The following is a 16,457-nucleotide window of genomic DNA, read 5'->3' as shown; positions in this document are numbered from 1 at the left end:
GATCATAACAGCTACATTTTGTTGAATGCTATGCACAAGGCTCCATTTCAACACACATCTCACTTAGTATTCACTTAGCCCTCTGATTGGGCACTATTGTCATCTATATCTTGTGATTGGAGAAATTGAGTCATGGAGGGTCTTGGTGGCATATGGTCCTTCATCAAAGGGTTGGATTGCCTCAGAAGCAATGACTAAGTCTGCACAGCCCCCATTTCACAGACTTTTTTTAAATAAAAGATGAGTAAATTAACTGAAATACACAAATACAAAGTAGAGCTTCCAAGTAGACTACCACCACCCTCAACAACAACACCATCAACAACATTACCAACACCATCACCACCACCATCACCAACAACTACACCATCACCAACAACACCATCACCACCACCATCACCACCAACACCATCATCACCACCACCCTCAACAACAACAACATTACCACCATCAACAACAACACCATCACCATATTGGTGAAATTATTAAGGCCACTCCACGTAGTTAAAAGGGAGGTTTATTTTGTGGGGTAACTTACAAATGAAGGGATAGGTAGGTTGTAGGATCTGGCAAAGGTATGGTGTAGTCTGGCGGTGTTCTCTGGAGAACTCTGCTTGGTCTACCTCCAGTGTCCAGGGTCCAGGCACCAAAGAGCTCCCTTGCATTCCAATTCTGGGTCTTCAGCATCCTCTTTCAGACCCACCTTGTAGGCATGACCATTACCAAAGCCTCAATGGGGGTTGGAATTTCCAGGCCAAGGCTGGAATGGCTACCCACTACATCACCACCATCATCAACAACATCACAACCACCATCACCACCACCATTACAGCACCACCACAATACTGGGCTGGAACCCACCTCACATATTCTGGGAAAGCACTCCACTACTGACCTATATCTCCAGCTTTCTTTTGACTTTTTCATTTTGAGATTGGTCTCATTGTGTTGCCCAGGCTGGTCTTGCATTCATACTGTAGCTGAAGGAGGCCTTGAATGTGCGACCTTTCTGCAAATGCTTCCTTAGCAGCTAAAATTACAGAACAGCTGGAATTATGGACCTGCATCACTAGGCACCTCTAGAACTTTAGTCTTATCCCAATCTCCTAAGCCTAGCCTGTAGACATTATTACTCTACATTCACATTGATGTTTAGCTCCCACATATAAGAGAATGCACAGTTTTTTCAGCTTTAAAATGGGGATAATGCTACCTCCTTCCAAGGGTCATTGTGAAAATCTAATTAGAAAAATCAGAAGCATATAGTTCAGTCAGTATGTTTTCAGGCAATAAAGCTTAAACATCAAGTGAACACAGGCCACTAATGTATTTTTTCCTATTTTATTTCTGTTATCTCATTTTATCTCTTTATGCCACTTAACATGACATTTCTAAGGGTAGACCATCATTAAAGCTCTGTTAAATAAATAAATAAACAAGAAGCTTTATTAAATTGCTAAATGGGCAATTAATCAAACCATAGCAGGTAGCAATGGGCCATGTATGCAAACACTGAAGAATAGCACTATGATTAAGTTGAACACAATGCATTTTGTCACTGCTGGGCACTCTCACTGCAAATGCCACTGTCTTTTCTTAGCTGCATGCTTTTCTGCAACTGTGTTACTCCCAGAATGAGGGCAGCATTTGCAAGAATGATGTTTTGGTACTAAGTACTGAATGTATTCAGACAGACTGAATAGGGCTTTCTAGCACAATCATATGGACAATGCAGTCCTACCTCCCTTCAGCCAGAGGACTGGCTGTGCACTCTCTATAAGGGTTATGAGAACAGCTTCAGTTCCGTGGTTGTGTGCTGGTTTTTAAGGAAGTTGTTATGCTAAGATGATTTGTTTCTGGTTCAACATTGGCACTGTGTATGTGAGTGTGGAAAGAAAATCCGTACCAATAAGGCCTTTGGCAAGTGAGACTGTGAGCTGGCTGTGAGCAAGTGCTGAAGTTGCCCAAAGAGAATCATCCTAATCTTCTAACATTAGATAACCCAAGCAGGAGGTAACGGGGTGTATCAATGCTTTGAGTTTGAATGGGTAATGGAGATATTTGGGGCAGGGCTTAACTCAGGTGGGGTGCTAATGAGGAATGGGAGAGGGGCACTATTCCCCAAGAACAGTGGCTCAGTATACTCCCTCCCTCCACTTCATACTCTATGTGGTTTAACTGTTGGGTTTATTAAGAAAGATATGTTTTTATGCCCTATATAAAGAGCTCAGGATAATATGTAATGAAGTGTGTAGAAACAAACTCCTTCAGAATCGACAGTTGTCCTAAAGCAATTAATGCCAGACCCATTTGTTACTCTTTTGCCTTAAGTCATAAAGTGGAAGAAGAAGAAAAAAAAACTCTTGAAATTATATTGGTATTTTTTAAAAAGCTTTGAAATCCAAATGTTATGTATCTCTCTCATTTAGGTATTTAATTTCAGGAGGGAAAACAGTCTGAATGTGATTGATATAATCATCTTCTCACTAGAGATGGTGTGAGCAGCGAATTTATTTTAACATGCTATCTAGCTAGGGCATTTTAGAAATGACAGTGCCAGCCATGCTAAGTTGCAAGGTTACTCCATCTTTTAAATTATAATTCCCAATATCATGCAGAGTATTTTCAGTGACTTTAACTTATTTCACTTGGCAAGTGTGGTTAGACTTGCTAAGTACTGAGAATACAGTGAATGAAAGGAATAATCTCTGGCTGATAAGTTTTGAGGACAATGGACAAGACTATTCCAGAAACATTTGTTATGAGCTCTGAAAACATAGGTGAAGAATAATTAATTCTCCCTGGTGATCAGAGAGAATTAGAGTGAAGAAACAATACAGGAATGAAGAGGAATATGTTCATGACCATTCTCAAGTGAATAGCACAGTTGGAGGTCATTAACCATTCAGGAATATTGTAAGCAGGCTAGTCCTAGTGTACCCCAAAGGGGATGGTAGCCATAGTAGCAGCAGCCTGAGAGATAGCTAAGGCTAGAACCCTAACATCTTTGTTAACGCATGGGGGGGGGGTGAAAACTACCCCTATGTTACACGTGGCTGCCACTGAATGGCACCAAGTTGAAAAAGGCCTCTTATCTCCTTGCCATTCATTGAGTTCCCTGCCATGTCCCAGCAGTTGTCCAGGCCCCAAATGCAACCAACTCCCTGATTTCATGGTGCCAATATTCTAATTAGGCAAGATAGACAGCATCCAAAAGAAGAAAAAAAAAAGAAAAAAGAAAAGAAAAGCAATAAATAAAAAAGAGAGTATGTCAAGAAATAACAAAAACTACACAGAATGCTAGAGCTGGGTAATGTGGTAGACGATGACCAGGGAGTTTAACTTGGAAGATGGCCAGGAAGGGCCTTTCCAGAGAGCTGACATTTAAACTAAGGTCTGAATTACACAGAAGGAGCTAAACATACAAAGCTCCGAGGGAAGACCAGCGCAGACAGAAATCGCAAAGCCCTTCAGAAAGAACAACTCAGTACTGTTTTCGGAGCAGAAAGAAGGCCAGGGAGCTCCAGTGTGGAGAGTTTTGCTGCTATATCAGATAATTACTGCTGTATTCCAAAACATAATGACTCCAAACAACGATTTCTTTAGCTAACTCTTCTACACATCAGTAATTTAAAATTAATTTAGGGGAGTAGCTCTCTCATGTATCTGTGGGCAGCTCTGGGTCATTTAGGCAGTTTTGTTGCCGATATTAGCCAAGACCCCTTAATAGCTGTGGGGCCTTAGATGCAGCATTGCAATGATCTCAAGTCTGCTGCTTGTGGTCATCATCTTCCAGTAGGCTAGCCCAACCCAGTAACAGTATAGGATCCCAGAGAGGAAAAAAATAAATCTCTTCAAGCCTAATGCCATAACAGGTACATCATCACTTCTAGATTCTATAATTAAATTAATATTAAAGCAGGTGATAGGTTCAGATCAAATTATAGGAAAGGAGATTAAATTCTGTCTCAATAAAAAAGCTGAAAGGTCACATTTATATTTATTTATAAATAAAACGTATCCTGTCTATGTGCTTGGCAACCTCTGCTGCCTAGCCAAAAGCCAGATGTGAACTGGGTCAGTGGGAAGGTTCTATGTTGATATAACCATGAAATAACAGCCAGTGGGATCAAGGAAGAAGTAAAAACTGCAAAGGTGAATATGTGCAGCTGATGAGCAGGGCAAGACTTCCTTCAGCCAATGACAGTCTCCTTGTCCTATCAGAAGAGTTAACAGGAAGCTGAAATTGTGTAGTCAGTCACCCGGTTTCCACACAGGGGTCTTTCCATCATCAATACTGACCCCCCTGGTGACAGATTCTCTGAGACATTTGCCATCACCATGAGACAACAAACACAGACCTCATATGCTCTATCTAGAGGCTTGGTTTTTACTAAAAGGTAAAAAAAATGTTGTTGATAAATGAACACGAAGGTATTTCCTTTATAAAGAGGATTTTATTATCTGCAAATTCCAACCACTTAATAATTTATTGAAATATTAATATCATGATGACACTGTTGAAAATTTGCTTTTTTTTATATTATCTTGATTGCCAACTTGCCATAAACAAATGTTGCTAATCCATGCATTTACAAACTAAGCATAATTAAACTGTTGTCTTCTACTGAAGCATAAACATCAAAAGTGGTCTGTTCCCTTACCACATAGTAACTTCCTGGAGACCAAGAACTTGCTTCGTTCATTTTCGTGTAGCCAGAGGCTCACACACACACACACACCTGCACCAAGTAGGCCATGAAGAAATACTCATGGAAGAAATGAATAAAATCTTCCTTAGGAAGAAGATATAAATAAAATCCATCAGAAAGATTCATCAACTATAGTAGCTTGAGGTCTTTGTGTCCTTTGAGACTCTCCAATTTCAAACTGCCTGTTAATTGAACATCACAATGAAAGTGCTCAGCCTTTAAGAAAACTGGGTTGAAGCTGGGCGATGGTGGCACACACCTTTAATCCCAGCACTCGGGAGGCAGAGCCAAGTGGATCTCTGTAAGTTCGAGGCCGGCCTGGTCTACAGACCGAGATCCAGGACAGGCACCAAAACTACACAGAGAAACCCTGTCTCAAAAAAAAACAAAAACAAAAAAAAGAAAAAAAGAAAACTAGGTTGATTTCTATTATATAATCTAATGGCTTTGGAAATTATTTGATGGGAATATCTAATTTTCGAATCCAATAAATGCTGAATAGGTAAGTTCCAATTCCTGGGAAAAATATATGTTTATGTAATATTAAATTCCTGATAAATACAGCATGAATGTCTCAGGGATGTGTATTTATCAGGGAGTTTAAATGTCTAGCACTTGCTATCTCATTAGGGTTAGTGGAGGGGTTCTGACTGGCATTGTAAGCTCCTGGCCTTCCAAGATAACCCAACATGTAGATGACTAAGTCTCAAAGTAGATGATTTATCATTTCATTCTGGGAGAGTGTGAAGAAGTTCTCCACTGTTAGGATGTATCTTGGGCACATGGACAGTGATGGATAGCCCTTTGCTATACAGCTTAAAATGGACACATGGGTCTGGGATAACAACCTACATCTCCTGGTCCTGGTATTTTGTTTTCAAAAGCATGCCAAACCTGAGGAAAATAAGAGATTGGGGCTTTTTACTACACATAAAACAGCAGCTCCAACCCAGATCAGGTGGCCTTAGAGACACTGCTTTTTCCTTTCTCTTTTATAACTAGCACATACTCTAAAAGATTTTAGAGCTGGCTCATTGCTAAGCTTTGTGGGGACAGCATTTCTCCTTTTCTTCATGCAGTAGGTGACCAGAGCAAGGCTTACTAAACAGGTGCATCAGATCAATAAAAGGTATTTCATTCCATTTTTATCGCTCAACTGCTGTGGTCTGCAGTCTCTATTGTTAAGAATTCTCTCCTGTGGCTGTAAATGTGTCAGTTTATCAAGGGTTCCTTAAAAATCAGGGGCACCGAAAGACAGCTTCTCACTTTTCAGATTAAAAGACTAGATTTTAAGGACTTTGAAACTCAGAAATTGGAGCTGGGGAAGTGGCTCAGTCAAGAGCATGTGATGCTCTTGGGAGGACCTGGGTTCAGGTCCCAGCACCTACATCCGGTGGCTCACAATCACCACTAACTCCAAATCAGACACCTCGCTCTGGCTCCTGCTGGCACCTACACACACATGGTGCAGAACTGAGAAGTGACTTCTCCATTCTTTTCCCATCCTGCTGCCAAGTGCAATTTCTAAGATAAGTGTGAGATCGGCTACAGAGATGGAAACATAAGAGGTTAAGATATAGACCACTTATGTTCTCCTTCATCTCCTAAGAAGGAAATCGTCTCTTCTCCTGAACCAGCACTCTTTTTGTCTGAGTGCCATTAACAACTTGTTCATTTAAAAACCATTTAATAATTTCTAAATATACTCCCAGCTCCATTACTCATTTGATCCATATATCAATGCTATCCAGTCAGCAGGCCAAATATTAGGACATTTAATAAATGAGAACAGGAGGCACACAGTGTACAAATAGCTAACTCAAGGGCAAACAGAAAGCCTGGACATTACCAAGACAACAAAAAAGTCATCAGACTGGCCATAAATGAAATTTTCCACTCTCCTGCATAAGACCTTTCTGAGACTGTGGGGAAGGGGAGGAGTGGCCATCATGGTGTGGCGGGCTCCTGTGCAGTGTGATCCAAAATATTTTTGCAATAGCCACCAAGTTGGCCTCAAAGAGACTGCAATTAAAGAAGGAAATGAAACAAGCACAGCACCGTGTCTAGAAATTAAAACTATGGAATTCAGGGGCTGGAGAGACAGCTCAGTAGAAAAGAGCACTGGCTGTTCGTCCAAAGGACCAGGCTTGGTTCTCAGCATCCACATGGGAGCTCACAACCATCTGTAACACCAGTCCCAGGGGATCCGATGCTGATGTCTTCTTCTGGCCTCCACAGGCACCAGGCACACAAATGGTGCACAGACACACACATGCAGACAAAACACCAGTACATAAAAAAAATACAAAAATTAAAAAAACCATAAGATTTCTATGTTCCAAACCCAACTCTGCCCACTCTCTTTTTGGACTCTTCCCATAAATGCTGACTGTATTTCCTAAGAGGAGATTTGAGGACACTAACATAGTGAAAGTTGTTTTCCTCATTGAATTCATAAGATAAGCTGCAAAGGGAACTACATGGATGATCTTATATTTTCTGTATTTTGAAAGACAAAGTAATTAAAATGTCATTTTGATAATGTATTTCATTTACCCCAGCATCTCCAAACTATTATTTTTAACACAGAACTTCAGAACATTTTATTTCAGCACAATACCCACCTAAAATTAAGTCAGTAAGGTGTTTACATCCTTGGTCTCCAGAACCAGCATGTATGTTCTACTGAGAGAACACTTCGGTTTAGATGACTATGTTTTAATGACTCAGAGCCCTAGGCAGCTAGTAGCTAGCCCAGAGCTACCGGAAAGCACAAGCTGTTCCTCAAATTCTGTGACACTGTCCCCTCAGAGATGTGTTCATCTCATCTTCCTCCTCCCAGCCTTACTGCCCCTACCTTCAACCCCCAAGGGGACCCCAAATGAAACTCCACTTTCCTATTCCAAGAGATCTTGCTATCCACATGAAAGCCAGGAGGGAAACCCAGACATAGATCTTACAGAGGCTGACATTGTGCCAGAGACAGAGAGGCTGGCAAACTGGGTACCATGAGACCACTCCCTCCTCCTTGGCAGCCTCCTCCCCAGTCCATTTGCATCCTGGGGAGAAGAGAAGCCTCCCAAGTTGCTTTCTGGGTCACTGCTGGGTAATTCAGGCAACAATGGGCCATAATTTCTAAGGTTTCTACCAGCAAGTCAACTGCTGCTAATAGCAGCCTCACATTAATGCTGATGCCCACAGACGAAAGATAAAAGGGTGGATGTTTGTTTGGTCAGCCCATTGAAAACTCCAGGCCCGAGCCCATTTACAGGGCATTTCCGCACAGATAAATGAGACACAAATCATGTGTACCTGACTGCAAATGAATAGCCTGCTTGCATAAGGCAAACTCTGAAATCTCCATTTTTCAGAGAGCTAGCAGTGACTAATGACATGCTCTTGTTTCCACCTAAAACTAAGTGGTTCTTTCCAGAGAGAAACAGACCCAAGCCTCACACCCTAGCTCACCCCCACCCCCAAAGAGTGGTGATTTACTGCAAGTACTAACATATAGGTCCCAGAAAACCTTGCAAAAGATCACAAATAGCAGTGTTACCTTTGAACTCAGTCCCAAAAGAGCACTTCAGCTGAAAAGGCACAGGACCACTCAGTTAGCAATCCATGGGGTGACAGAGCTGCTTTGAGTATCCTGTTTATTTTGAGTTCCACTGGGCTTGGACTTTGTATATCACGGGAAGCACAGAGCCAAGTTTGAGAAGTGATGCTGGGCAGCTAGATTCAAATTCAGAATCCATGTGGGAACCACCAAGCCATCAGATTTCTCCAAACCTATGGGAAAGAAAACACTTCCTTGCCAGACACTGTGGGGCGGACCTCAATGGTTTGGAAATTGAGTTAAACAGCCATTGCCTGGCTTGTGCCCCAAGAGGCCCAAAGCGAGACTTGGGTATGTGCAAGTAGCCGAAATGAGGCCCAGGTTAGTCTCTGGCTTGGCCAGGAAGGTGGGTTTGTTCTTTTAGTTGAACATTAAGCTGGATAAACCCATCGATACTGAATGTTACTTCTGAGTTATTTTTTTAATTACATCTCTAGTAAGAATAATGATCTGTTCTATTGATTTTTTTAAAGAACCTTTCCAATTTTGCAGTGTCTGCTAGTCACTGACCTTAAAAATTAGATTTTCACAATGTTATCTTTGCCTCTTAATGTAATCGTGCTTCTTAAATGTTTACTAAGGTAAGAGTGACTCGTTTTATACTTACTGTGTCTAATGTTCCAGTGTGCTCCTGGGGGGTCACTCTTTGGAGCACATGGATTGTCAAAGTGCACCAGCAGAGATCAGATAAGGTGTCTGAGAGGACTTCCTTACAGAGATAGATAGACTACACTCTCCCAACCCTTTCTGAAATAAGCCAATGAAGTAAGCCACTAGACTGCTCTGAGTCTCCCTGGAGGTTTATGCAGCCCCTTCTGTGTATCTAGCCAGCCTTATCCACAGCTACAGGTTTGGTAACTTCTGAAGTCCCTGCAAGGGTTAATTCAGTGATGCCTGTGGAATCCCACAACAGCTTGCACTTGTACATTTTCTTCAGGTAACAAGTTTAAAAACAAACCCGAATGCTCTGTCTCTGGCTCCCTTTCTTCCTTACCAGAGCTTTCTGTAACACACACACATACACACACACACACACACACACACACACACACACACACACACACACTACTTGTTCTCAAATTCTATTAATGGTATAATTTGATAAGACCGTAGAGAGTAACAGTGGTAGTACCTTGGCATGCTTCCTGGGTATGAGGATGGTCTTACCCATAGAGAACACACATCCCCCGACTGAGTTAGAACCCCAAAACACCATCGAGATGTGCTTGATCTGTAAACCAATGATGTCGACTTTTCTCCACACCCTTACGTGCCCCACATTGTGACGTGGTGCGGCGTTGCAGGTGTGACACCTGATGTTATGGTTTGGCATCTAGATTGTGAGAGTGAAATGTGTAGAGATTTTCTTTTAAGTCATTCCTGGGTTTCTTCATCAGCTGGCCCAGCAGACAAAAGTTATTAAAGATTAGCCTAGCATTTCTTAATCTTCTCAAAGGACACTAACAAAAACATTTCTTGAAGTCTGATTTCTCACCTTCCCTCTCACTCCCCAGGTGGCCGACAGAGTCACATCCTCCTTCCAGCCTTGTTGTCTTCATGACTGCTGGACACTCTATCTATAGAACTTCCTCTTCTTCCTCCCCCTTCTCTTCCCCTTGCTTCTTTTTTCCCCTCTTCCTTTCTGTCTCTACCTAAGCTTAGTTAGGTAAAGCTTAGCCTCTCTTTACCTCTTTATTTTCAGCCTCCAAAGTTTCCATAATGAAATTGGGGACCTGACTCAATGGTTCCCAGCATGAAACAGTGAGGTGTGATGAAGATAAATGTGCATATATATGCATACACAAATCCTCACTGTAGCATCCTTATGAACTCTGCAAACAGACATCCAGTGCTGGCTGGAATCACCCAAAATCCTCCTAGACACAGTTGAGCTATTTCCCCCTTTATTTTCTTTCGAGAAAGATATGATTTCCCAAAATGGTCCACGCTGTTACCTGACTGGTTCTGCTCCTCTTTGACAAACTGGGATTTGGAAAATGGGTAAAACATCTTCATTTATTACAGGTTGTTTTTTTTTTTTCTTTTACTAGCATCCATCACTTGTTCCTCTCAGCTCTATATAATGCCCATCCCTCTCAAACCCTCTTGAGATGTTTTCATTCCAGGTATCATTTATGCATTTTTACATTCAATTCTGAGACTTTCTTTGAAAGAGGAGAAAAGAGAAGTAACTCAAAGTTGAAATGATAATAAAATTTTACCCCCAAATAGGTGTGGAAAGATGCTTTTTTAAAAGAACATAGAAACAACAAATGAAAGATGGGAAACGATTTGTTTTTTAGAAAAAGATTTAGATGCAGTAAAGAATAAAAATGAAATTGCCAGAGGCTAGCCTGCAGCAAAGGTGAAGGGCATAAATCAGAAGAGAAAAATTAAAGTTTGTCTGACACTGTCACGCAGACAGGCCTTTCAAACACTACACGTCATTCAAACTTGTTTGGATGTGTCTGTTTCTCCCGTATCCATCCTGGGCTTTAGATGTTACTTAGTTGGATGACAGGATATGTTTTAAGATGTGCTGTTCTGGTCACAATACTGTATTATGTACTTACAATGGGCTCCTTGCTGGGACACAGTTCCAAATACTAAAAGAAATAGAGGACAGAACAGCAGGTCCAACCCCATTTCCATCCATAATGCAGTCAAAGTAAACCCCAGTCCTTAAACTCACACTCATTTGTTCTCAGCCACTTGGCTGTTCTACATAGACTCTGTGAGAGATTCGGGATATGAGTGGCTTCTGATGAATGGATGTTTGAGATCCAGAGCAGACTGAGGTCTACTTGTCTGCCATCATGTTTCTCATTTGCCCAAATCCCATATAGCTGGAAAACAACATTAGCAGCCTCTGGCAGAAAGGCAGAATGCGTTCTGGATTGTATATGAATTGGGTAATGTCAAGTGGCTCGAACAGCAGTGTGGAAGTTGTTTTGGTTCAATTTGACTTAAGTCAGGAAACAATGAATATGTTTGTCCTTTTCTCAACACAATGCGGTCCCAAGCCACTTGTGGCCAGTAGCATCCCAACACCACAGAGTGTTCCAGCCAGCAGCTGCCATCTGCCAGGATGCTTATAAATGTCAAAGGTCTCCAGGGTTCTTTAAAGCCTGCCTCTGCTTTCAGCAGTGCTGAATGGCATCCCAAGCCATATTTGGCTTCTATTGTCATTTCTGCAGGGACAGAAAAGAATGCATCTGCTGGCTTAGATGAGAAGCTCAGGAGATGAGCACATAACACACAATCCAAACAAAAGTCATGGTCATTCTGCTCACCTGAATGGAGGGAGGAGAATGCTGTACTTCATTATTACAAGACTCATTTCTGAGCCTGTGCTTGATGAAGAAGCATTTTTTTCCATCTAATAGGATGTGGGTAAGCAAGGATTAATCATAAGTAATCAATACAAATATCAACTATGAGAGAGAGAGCACTAATTTCTGATAATAAAAAAATGCTTGTTATTTTTATGCTATTTTATAATTTCCTTATAGGCAGCTCCTGTGCTCTGCTCCCATAAGAAACAGAATGAAAATAACTTTGAGCAAGTCACACTTGACTACTTCACAAGCCATCAAGGTGGAATGGATTATAACTCAAGTTTTTGGTCCTCTAGGTCAGCAGGGAGGGTGGGCTCAGTTGGGCACATCTGCTTTTCTCATTTGGAGCATTTGTGTACATACAATCTGCAGGTGGAGTGGCTGGGACTTGGATGACTTTTGGTTGCCTTACTTATGTTTCCTGTTTCAGTGGTGGCTGTTGTCTGGGGAAGTTATGGGAATAAGCTGCATGTCTCTAGCAGATGAGCCCAGGCTATTTAACTGGTCACAGTGGTGGTCACAGTGTTCTGAGATACAATAAGAAAAAGCAAACCCCAGTACACTAACATTGATCAAGCCACTGTTTATGACATGTTTGCTATGTTCCATTGGACAAAGCAAGTCACAGGGCTAACCAAACCCAGGGTCAGTGTGGATAGGAAATTCCAGGAAATAAAATAGGGGGTAGAGCCAAACAGGCCCATGATTCCAACAACCTACCAGAGAAGTATCCTTAAAAATAGTTTAATGTCTCAGGAGATCAAAGCTCTGGGGACTTGGAGTCATGCAATCACATGACTGAATGAAGCTCAGATGTGTTCAAACCCTTCCTTTAATAGATGAGGCAAATTCAATTCAAAGAAGTGAATTTTTTTATTTGCCCCAAATCATGTGACTACCTTGATAGTTCATTATGTAGGTACTGGAAAGCATTTGGCCATGTTTAGGATAGGGAAAAAAATCTGCTGGGACTTTAGAGTCAGGAACATATTTTAGCAATGAAATGAAATGAAAAGACAGAGCTCAGGTGGGTAAGTAACAAAGAGCTGTCACAAGGGAAAGTCACCTGATGCCCATGGTGTCACACTTCCTCAGGCTTTTCTGGAGGTTGCTTGTATGAAGAAGTTTTGTTTGTTTTTGAGACCCCATCTCCCTGCGTCACACATGCTGGATTCAAACTTCCTCCTCACCAGAGCTGGCCTTGAATTCATCATGATTTCCCTGCTTCAGCTTCTTGAGTGCAAAGATTACAGACATGTGCAACCATCCCCATTATTTTTAGCTATGGGAGGAAGCACTTCCCAGACTTTGGTGTGCCTCTGAATCATCAATAGATTTGGAAAGATTCTGATTCAGGAGGTGGGATCTGAGACAAACACACCCCATCTGATTCGGGGGGCAGGGTCTGGCACTGTAATTATAATATACTCCATCTGATTCGGAAGGCAGGGCCTGACACTGCAGTTATAACACACTGCATCTGACTCAGGGGCGGGGTCTGGCACTGCAGTTATAATACATTGCATCTGACTCCGGGGTGGGGCCTGGCACTGCAATTATAATACACTGCATCTGACTCAGAGGCAGGACCTGACACTGCAGTTATAACACACTGCATCTGACTCAGGGGCGGGGCCTGGCACTGCAGTTATAATACACTGCATCTGACTCAGAGGCGGGGCCTGACACTGCAGTTTTAACACACTGCATCTGACTCAGGGGCGGGGCCTGACACTACAGTTATAACACACTGCATCTGACTCGGGGGCGGGGCCTGGCACTGCAGTTATAACACACTGCATCTGACTCAGGGGCGGGGCCTGGCACTGCAGTTTTAACACACTGCATCTGACTCAGGGGTGGGGCCTGGCACTGCAGTTATAATACACTGCATCTGACTCGGGGGCGGGGCCTGACACTGCAGTTATAACACACTGCATCTGACTCAGAGGCAGGACCTGGCACTGCAGTTATAACACACTGCATCTGACTCGGGGGCGGGGCCTGACACTGCAGTTATAACACACTGCATCTGACTCGGGGGCGGGGCCTGGCACTACAGTTATAACACACTGCATCTGACTCAGGGGCGGGGCCTGGCACTGCAGTTATAACACACTGCATCTGACTCAGGGGCGGGGTCTGGCACTGCAGTTATAACACACTGCATCTGACTCAGGGGCGGGGTCTGGCACTGCAGTTATAACACACTGCATCTGACTCGGGGGCGGGGCCTGACACTGCAGTTATAACACACTGCATCTGACTCGGGGGCGGGGCCTGGCACTACAGTTATAACACACTGCATCTGACTCAGGGGCGGGGCCTGGCACTGCAGTTATAACACACTGCATCTGACTCAGGGGCGGGGTCTGGCACTGCAGTTATAACACACTGCATCTGACTCAGGGGCGGGGTCTGGCACTGCAGTTATAACACACTGCACCTGATTCATCACTCCCGGATGCTAATATTGCATGTGGAAGAGTCACACTGAGTAGCAGCACTTTGGGGGTTAGTTTTGCCTATATAATGCCTCATCTTCATCTCTGTCCAGCCTCTGCATGACTCTCTCCTCCCTGACATCATCTCTCCTCACAGTGGCAAGTAGGAATCTGATGTTCAGGAATGTCCAGGGAGGGCACTCCTTCATCAGTGCTGGATGCCTTGAGACAATTCTCACCCGTGTTATTGCTAGGAACAATACGGAATTCATAGAACATCTTCTAAAACCTAGGCTTCTGCTCCTGATGGTGTTCTCCAGGGAGACTCCTTGCCTTGATTTCTAGACCTTCCTCCTAAAAACAGTCTTCTTATGACTGCAGTCCTCTCTCACTGAGGCAGAAAAGGGATGAATTTTCTCCCACTGCCTGACCAGGCCACTTTGTCTGAAAGGGCTTTGAACCTTCAGCAAGATCCTCAGAAAGCAGCAGTACAAGGGCAGGAACGTGACAAGAAAGAAAATGAAGACATTAGCAGCATATGATTTCAAGCAAACTGCTACCACAGCACCTGGGCCTCAACCTCCTGAGGATCTCTGGGAAACTAGAACGTGTATCGATGTTCTCCCCCTCTGCTGGGAGTAAGTTGAAATTCATTTAGCAGATCCTTAAGAGTGCTCCAATAGATTTAGTTATGACCCACTTGTGAGTTGTTTGGGCATAGGAAGAACATGCCAGAAAAAGGCTTTCTGAAAGAGACTTTGGTGTATCCTAGTGGAGTCTTCTACTAATAAAGGCAGATGCCAAAAGCATTTAGAGGAGGCTAGAGTCCTTCTGCCTTAGGCATACTAGGAGAATTAACTCTAATCACATCTTGCTTTGGAGAAAGACACTTAAGAAGTGGCTCTAAGAAAATGAAGTAGTGATAAGAACTTTCAACAAAAACAATGCCATGTTCTGATCTTTCACTGAGAGAGGAATTATCCTCTGTTTTCCTGTAACTTACTTAACAATGGTTGATTCTATGAGTCAGAGTCAACTGCTAGAGCACACACAATTCCCACCAATGCCATGTTCAACAGAATTGCTCCACACTTTTGACTAACCTCCAACTGACTCCGACATATCAAGGACTATGTGAAAGAGCTGAATATAATTTTAAAACTGCTGACTTCTCTCAGGCCTAGATTTATTCAGACAAAACGGAGACGGAATGCTTCCCGTGTGAGATTATTTTGTCAATTTGGACATGACAAAGGAAGAAAACAAAAATTACTGCTCAAGCTTTGAAAATCTTTCCCCCTGTGAAGATATTGGCATCAGGAAGAAAGTGAACATTGCCTAAGCCCTTCTGAGTGCCAGATACTGTGACAGAGTCTTCAGTTGTCATTTATTTGATCCTAGTCTTTCCCCCAAGACCATCAAAGAAACTCATTGACCAAGTAAAGCTATTTATCAGACTTAATATGGTAACAGAGAACAGCGCTTTGGTGGAGAATGATTGCTGGATTAAGCTAGACTCTGTCTCCAAAAGGGGTGGCTTTTTGGGACTAAAGTTTATGATATTATTATTTACTTTGTGTTGATGTAAGGGCCTTAAGGGAGTTTTGACTTTTAAGTTTGTCAATCTTGGTGACTAATCTAATTCAATGGTGTTGGGGAAATAATTAAATCCCTTTACAATCCATATGTTGAATTCCTAACTCATCCCACCTCAAAGTGGAGCACTATTTGAAGATGGGCTTTTAAAGGAGTGACCTGGTTAGCTTTAATTATCAACTTGACACATCTTAGAATTATCTGGGAAGAGAACCTGAGATAAGGAATAGGCTTCTGAGCATGTCTGTAGGATATTGTCTTCTTTGCTAACTGATATAAGAGGGCCAGGCCACTCTGGGCAGCACTATTCCCAAGGCAGATAGTCCTGAAATGTGTAAGAAAGCTAAGTATAAGCCTGACTGCCAGTCAGCAAGCAGCATCTTCCATGATCCTTATCAGTCTACTTTGGTAATGAAATGAGTTCCTTGGTCAGAGGTAATGCTGTGTATAGTAGTACCAAGCAGGCCTTCTTTCAAGTTCCTGCCTTGAGTGTGTGCTATAACTTACCTCAGTGTGGTAGCTTGAATGTAATTGCCCTCCATAAATTCATAAGAAGTGGCACTATTAAGAGGTATGACTTCGTTGGAGGAAGTCTGTCTCTATGGAGGCAGGCTTTGAGGTCTCATATATATTCAAGTCATGCCTAGTGTCTCAGTTTACTTGATCTGTTACCTTCAGATCAAGATATAGAACTTTCAGCTCTTTCTCCAGCACCATGTCTACCTGCCATGTTGCCTTGCTTCCCACCATG

The 16,457-nt window shown here is 42.6% G+C and overlaps 1 protein-coding gene across 1 annotated transcript in view; it reads left to right on the top strand.

Annotated features, from left to right (window-relative positions):
- Positions 1-16,457, top strand: part of Pcsk2 (proprotein convertase subtilisin/kexin type 2) — a 260,763-nt gene that overhangs the window by 88,686 nt on the left and 155,620 nt on the right. The window lies entirely within an intron of this gene.

Source organism: Onychomys torridus, chromosome 4, assembly GCF_903995425.1.
Source record: "Onychomys torridus chromosome 4, mOncTor1.1, whole genome shotgun sequence".
In the NCBI taxonomy this organism is placed as follows: Eukaryota; Metazoa; Chordata; class Mammalia; order Rodentia; family Cricetidae; genus Onychomys; species Onychomys torridus.
Note: the sequence above shows the minus strand (reverse complement) of the source record. Positions and strands in the feature narration are given on the sequence as shown.